Source organism: Rhinopithecus roxellana, chromosome 8 (assembly GCF_007565055.1).
Source record: "Rhinopithecus roxellana isolate Shanxi Qingling chromosome 8, ASM756505v1, whole genome shotgun sequence".
In the NCBI taxonomy this organism is placed as follows: domain Eukaryota; kingdom Metazoa; phylum Chordata; class Mammalia; order Primates; family Cercopithecidae; genus Rhinopithecus; species Rhinopithecus roxellana.
Window position 1 is genome coordinate 49,090,450 of NC_044556.1, and position 6,880 is coordinate 49,097,329.

Genomic DNA, 6,880 nt, shown 5'->3' on the forward strand with positions numbered 1-6,880 from the left:
GCCAGCAGAAGGCAAGAAATAACTAAGATCTGAGCAGAACTGAAGGAGATAGAGACACAAAAAACCCTCCAAAAAATCAATGAATCCAGGAGTTGGTTTTTTGAAAAGATCAGCAAAATTGACAGACCGCTAGCAAGACTAATAAAGAAGAAAAGAGAGAAGAATCAAATAGACACAATAAGAAATGATAAAGGGGATATCACCACCGACGCCACAGAAATACAAACTACCATCAGAGAATACTATAAACACCTCTACGCAAATAAACTAGAAAACCTAGAAGAAATGGATAAATTCCTGGACACATACACTCTCCCAAGACTAAACCAGGAAGAATTTGAATCCCTGATTAGACCAATAGCAGCCACTGAAATTAAGGCAATAATTAATAGCCTACCAACCAAAAAAGTCCAGGAACAGATGGATTCACAGTCGAATTCTAGCAGAGGTAAAAGGAGGAGCTGGTACCATTCCTTCTGAAACTATTCCAATCAATAGAAAAAGAGGGAATCCTCCCTAACTCATCTTACGAGGCCAACATCATCCTGATACCAAAGCCTGACAGAGACACAACAAAAAAACAGAATTTTAGACCAATATCCCTGATGAACATCGATGCAAAACTCCTCAGTAAAATACTGGCAAACCGAATCCAGGAGCACATCAAAAAGCTTATCCACCATGATCAAGTGGGCTTCATCCCTGGGATGCAAGGTTGGTTCAACATATGCAAATCAATAAACATAATCCAGCATATAAAGAGAACCAAAGACAAAAACCACATGATTATCTCAATAGATGCAGAAAAGGCCTTTGACAAAATTCAACAGCCCTTCATGCTAAAAACTCTCAATAAATTAGGTCTTGGTGGGACATATCCCAAAATAATAAGAGCTATTTATGACAAAACCACAGCCAATATCATACTGAATGGGCAAAAACTAGAAGCATTACCTTTTGAAAACTGGCACAAGACAGGGATGCCTTCTCTCACCACTCCTATTCAACATAGTGTTGGAAGTTCTGGCTAGGGCAATCAGGCAAGTGAAAGAAATCAAGGGTATTCAGTTAGAAAAAGAAGAAGTCAAATTGTCCCTGTTTGTAGATGACATGATTATATATTTAGAAAACCCCATCGTCTCAGCCCAAAATCTCCTTAAGCTGATAAGCAACTTCAGCAAAGTCTCAGGATACAAAATCAATGTGCAAAAATCACAAGCATTCTTATACACCAGTAACAGACAAACAGAGAGCCAAATCGTGAATGAACTCCCATACACAATAGCTTCAAAGAGAATAAAATACCTAGGAATCCAACTTACAAGGGATGTGAAGGACCTCTTCAAGGTGAACTACAAACCACTGCTCAGTGAAATAAAAGAGGACACAAACAAGTGGAAGAACATACCGTGCTTATGGATAGGAAGAGTCAATCTCATGAAAATGGCCATAGTGCCCAAGGTAATTTATAGATTCAATGCCATCCCCATTAAGCTACCAATGACTTTCTTCACAGAATTGGAAAAAACTGCTTTAAAGTTCATACGGAACCAAAATAGAGCCTGCGTTGCCAAGAAAATCCTAAGCCAAAAGAACAAAGCTGGAGGCATCATGCTGCCTGACTTCAAGCTATACTACAAGGCAACAGTAACCAAAACAGCATGGTACCGGTACCAAAACAGAGATGTAGACCAATGGAACAGAACAGAGCCCTCAGAAATAATACCACACATCTACAACCATCTGATCTTTGACAAACCTGACAAAAACAAGAAATGGGGAAAGGATGGGATTCCCTATTTAGTAAATGGTGGTGAGAAAATTGGCTAGCCATAAGTAGAAAGCTGAAACTGGATCCTTTCCTTACTCCTTATACGAAAATTAATTCAAGATGGATCAGAGACTTAAATGTTAGACATAAAACCATAAAAACCCTAGAGGAAAACCTAGGTAATACCATTGAAGACATAGGCGACCTAAAACCATAAAACATCCAGAAGAAAACCTACGTAATACCATTGAAGACATAGGCATGGTCAAGGACTTTATATCTAAAACATCAAAAGCAACGGCCACAAAAGCTACAATTGACAAATGGGATCTAATTAAACTAAAGAGCTTCTGCACAGCAAAAGAAACTACCATCAGAGTGAACAGGCAACCTACAGAATGGGAGAAAATTTTTGCAATATACTCATCTGACAAAGGGCTAATATCCAGAATCTACAAAGAACTCAAACAAATTTACAAGAAAAAAACAAACAACCCCATCAAAAAGTGGGGAAAGGATATGAACAGACACTTCTCAAAAGAAGACATTCACACAGCCAACAGACACATGAAAAAATGCTCATCATCACTCGCCATCAGAGAAATGCAAATCAAAACCACAATGAGATACCATCTCACACCAGTTAGAATGGCAATCATTAAAAAGTCAGGAAACAACAGGTGCTGGAGAGGATGTGGAGAAATAGGAACATTTTTACACTGTTGGTGGGACTGTAAACTAGTTCAACCATTGTGGAAGACAGTGTGGCGATTCCTCAAGGATCTAGAACTAGAAATACCATACGACCCAGCCATCCCATTACTGGGTATATACCCAAAGGATTATAAATCATCCTGCTATAAAGATACATTCACATGTATGTTTATTGCAGCACTATTCACAGTAGCAAAGACTTGGAATCAACCCAAATGTCCATCAGTGACAGACTGGATTAAGAAAATGTGGCACAAATACCATGGAATACTATGCAGCCATAAAAAAGGATGAGTTCGTGTCCTTTGTAGGGACATGGATGCAGCTGGAAACCATTATTCTCAGCAAACTATGACAAGAACAGAAAACCAAATACCGCATGTTCTCACTCGTAGGTGGGAATTGAACAATGAGATCACTTGGACACAGGAAGGGAACATCACACACCAGGGCCTATTGTAGGGAGGGGGGAGGGATAGCATTAGGTGATATACCTAATGTAAATGATGAGTTAATGGGTGCAGCATACCAACATGGCACATATATACATATGTAACAAACCTGCATGTTGTGCACATGTACCCTAGAACTCAAAGTATAATTGAAAAAAAAGAAAAAAATAAGTAAATTTAAGAAAATATTGTAATAAATCTCTTTAAAGATAGGCAGTCCAAAATAGACAGACATAGTTTTCCAGCTTTACTAGGTTTCAGATAAATTTCTATGCACTTGTCACAATAGTAGTGGTGACAATCAGAAAGACATCATCAAACAAAAGTCAAGAGAAAAGTCCTTTTAATTGATGCTGGACATGCAGAACGATAAATGTCCAGTCCATGCACTATGGAGATAAAGGGGAATCAGCTAAGGACACAAAGAGGAAAATACGTGAAAATAGGAAACATTTCGGAAAAATGCTTATTATAGAATTCATTGAAAATTTCAGTAAAGCTGAAGATGAGAAGGGGTTCAGAGTGCCATACTTCTGTGTGGGGCAGAAGCAGTACAGAGAGGCAATTTCTCTGTAAATCTTAAAAGCACAGGACCCTGTGCTAACCTCTAGCAGAAAGAAAAGCAGAGAAGGAGCATGGGATGTGGTTTGACAAAAAGGATGAGGAGAGATTTAATGTTAAGAGTTGATGCCAGATTACATGATATTGAGAAGAAAATGGGTAAACAGAGAATAAAGGGAAGCCAAATTGTATACTAAAATAAAAAACAAAAATGTGCACCGAAAGAGGAAGAAAAGGAGGCAGTGACCAAAATGGGTACCTGAGTGAAAGAAAGTTGTTTGTTATTTTTCTTTTGTTTTGTTTGGAGATGAAAAGAAATGAGCCCCCATGGGGGGAGAGAGAGAGAAAGTGAGATATGAAAGATATTAAGAGAGTAGGAATGTGTTTATTGCAACTAGCTTCCTGATAAAGCTCCTAGGAGAGTTACAAATTGAGGGGTTAGTGCTTGAGATGGTAAAATGGTTACTCTGAAACTGGAAGATGAGAAACTGCTTGTAGGAAATATATTTAGGTAGAAATATTCATGCTTATGATCTCTGTCTGAAGTGGGAGAACATATTATTCATTAAGAGTGAAGACCTAGGGTAAAAAGGTGAAGTCATTTTTATGGGGACATGTGCTAGAATCAACGAGGTATTACTAATATGAATCACCAGGAATCAGGTTGGATTTCATGACTCCAAGAGGCCCCGACAAACCATGATAAGGAGCTGAGAGGTTGGATGGTGGGGATGACGAAGGGCTGGATAGTGAATAATGAAGGGCTGGATATTTCACCACCATGGTGAAAGTGGTGGTGGAACATGCTGGGAAGGGCATCATTGAAACAATGATCATGAAGACCCAGAAGGGAAAGAGCAGTCCCTAGGAAGACCAAGAGAGAAGAGAGCATTTGCACGATGCCTAAAATGTCTTTTCTTTTTTTTTTTTTTTTTTTTTTTTTTTTTTTTTTTTTTTTTTTTTTTGAGGTGGAGTCTCGCTCTGTCGCCCGGACTGGAGTGCAGTGGCCAGATCTCAGCTCACTGCAAGCTCCGCCTCCCGGGTTTACGCCATTCTCCTGCCTCAGCCTCCCGAGTAGCTGGGACTACAGGCGCCCGCCACCTCGCCCGGCTAGTTTTTTGTATTTTTAGTAGAGACGGGGTTTCACCATGTTAGCCAGGATGGTCTCGATCTCCTGACCTCGTGATCCGCCCGTCTCGGCCTCCCAAAGTGCTGGGATTACAGGCTTGAGCCACCGCGCCCGGCCATGTCTTTTCTTAATTAGAGACACTCAGATGGACATTTTTGCACGAGATGGAAAGCGTGTGGTAGGCAGGGACCACACAAGTATCCCTGTGTCATCCTTTTCTTGTCTTATCTCTCATTTGTGGTCTTCCTTGGCCGTCCATTTGATATTATTGCTGTGGGCCCTGCTACACCACTACCAAATGGTTTCATATGTGCATGGTCTCTTCCTAAACCAACTGTTGTTTTTTTGTTGTTGTTTGTTTTAGAGACAGGGTCTCACTCTGTTGCCCTGTTACTCAGGCTGGAGTGCAGTGGCATGATCATAGTTCACTGCAACCTCAAACTCCGGGGCTCAAGCAGTCCTCCACCTCAGCCTCTTGAGTAACTGGGACAACAGGCACACACTATCACACTTGGCTAATTTTTGTATTTTTTGTAGAGATGAGTCTCACTGTTGCCCATGCTGGTCTCAAACTCCTAACCTCAAGCAATCCTCCAGCCTTGGCCTTCCAAACAACTGGGATTACAGGCGCAAGCCACCTTGCCCAGCCTGTTACCTTCTTGAGGGAACAGATTCTGTTTTTGTAAACATCTGTTTTAGTAGGGCTAAGCCGTGTGTGTGTGTGTGTGTGTGTGTGTGTGTGTGTGTGTGTGTTTTACATTCACGAAATTCTATAAATCAAGAATACATTGAGTAGACTCCATATTCGGGTGAATTTGAGAGAAAAGCTGCAGATCATCTGCTAGCTATGCCCTAGTGCTCACCAGTTGTAACATAAAATGTTGCCATTAGACTATATTGACACCTAGAAAGGTTTGTATTTCTATAGTGAAATAGAAATTGCTATACAAGAAACAGAATGTGTGTTGTTTGTGTCTCTGGTGGAAATAACCAGTGCTGGTACTACTAGTGGGATTGTGCTTATTTTTTTAAATGTGGTGTTAATAATAAGATTTCTTTCCAATATTTTTAAAATGTGTTTTTCTGCTGCTTTATAATGAAGCCAAGAGAGAAAATGAGAGTGAGAGGGCAAGAGAAACAATGAAAGACAGGGAAAATGAGAGAGGGGGAGATTAATTCATTCTATGTCTCTCTAGGCCTCTGAACCACCTGTTTATTCCAATAAAGAACAATTATTGGATTGTTCTTGAATGTCACTGAAATAAATTTGAAAAGACATAAATAAATGGAAAGACATTCTGTGTTCATGGATTGGAATAATTAATATTGTTAAGATGGCAATATTCACCAAATTGATCTACAGATTTAACACCTTTATTAAAATACCAGCTGCTTTCTCTTTTTGCAGAAATTGACAAGCTGATCCTAAAATTTACATGAAAAAGCAAAGGACCCAACATGATATTGAAAAAGAAGAACAAATTGGAAAGCTCACACTTTGTGATTCCAAAACTGATTACAGTAAGCAAGCCATTTAAATCAATGTTAGCAGTGCATGGGGGTGTGTGCTTGTAGTCCTAACTACTAGTCCTAGGTTGGGGCAGGAGGATCGCCTGAGTCCAGGAGTTTGAGGCTGCAATGAGCTGTGATTGTACCACTGCATTCCAGCCTGGGTGACACAGCAAGACCTTGTTCAAAAATCAGTCAATCAATCAATCCATGGAATTGGATTGAGAATCCAGAAATAAGTTCATACATTTATGATCAGTTGACTTTCAACAAGGGTACTAAGACAATTCAAAGGAGGAAAGAATAGTGTTTTCAACAAATGTTGCTGGAACAACTGAATAGCCACATGCAAAAGAATGAAATGTGATGCCTATTTCACAGAATATACAAAAATTAATTTAAAATGGATCAAATTTCATATAATATACAAAAAATTAATTTAAAATGGACCTAGATACAAGAAAACTATGAAACTCTCAGAATAAAATATAGATGTAAATCATCATGGCCTTAGATTATACAATGAATTCTCAAATATAACATCAAAAGCAAAGCACAAGCAATCAAGAAAAAAAATGCATAAATCAGACTTCCTAAAAATTAAAAGCTTTTGTGTTTCAAAGGACGCTATTAAGAAGCAAGAAGACAACCCACAGGACTGGAGAAAATATTTTCTAATCATATATGTGATTAAATACATACCTTAAAATTCACAATAAAAGAACAAATAACCCAATTTAAAAA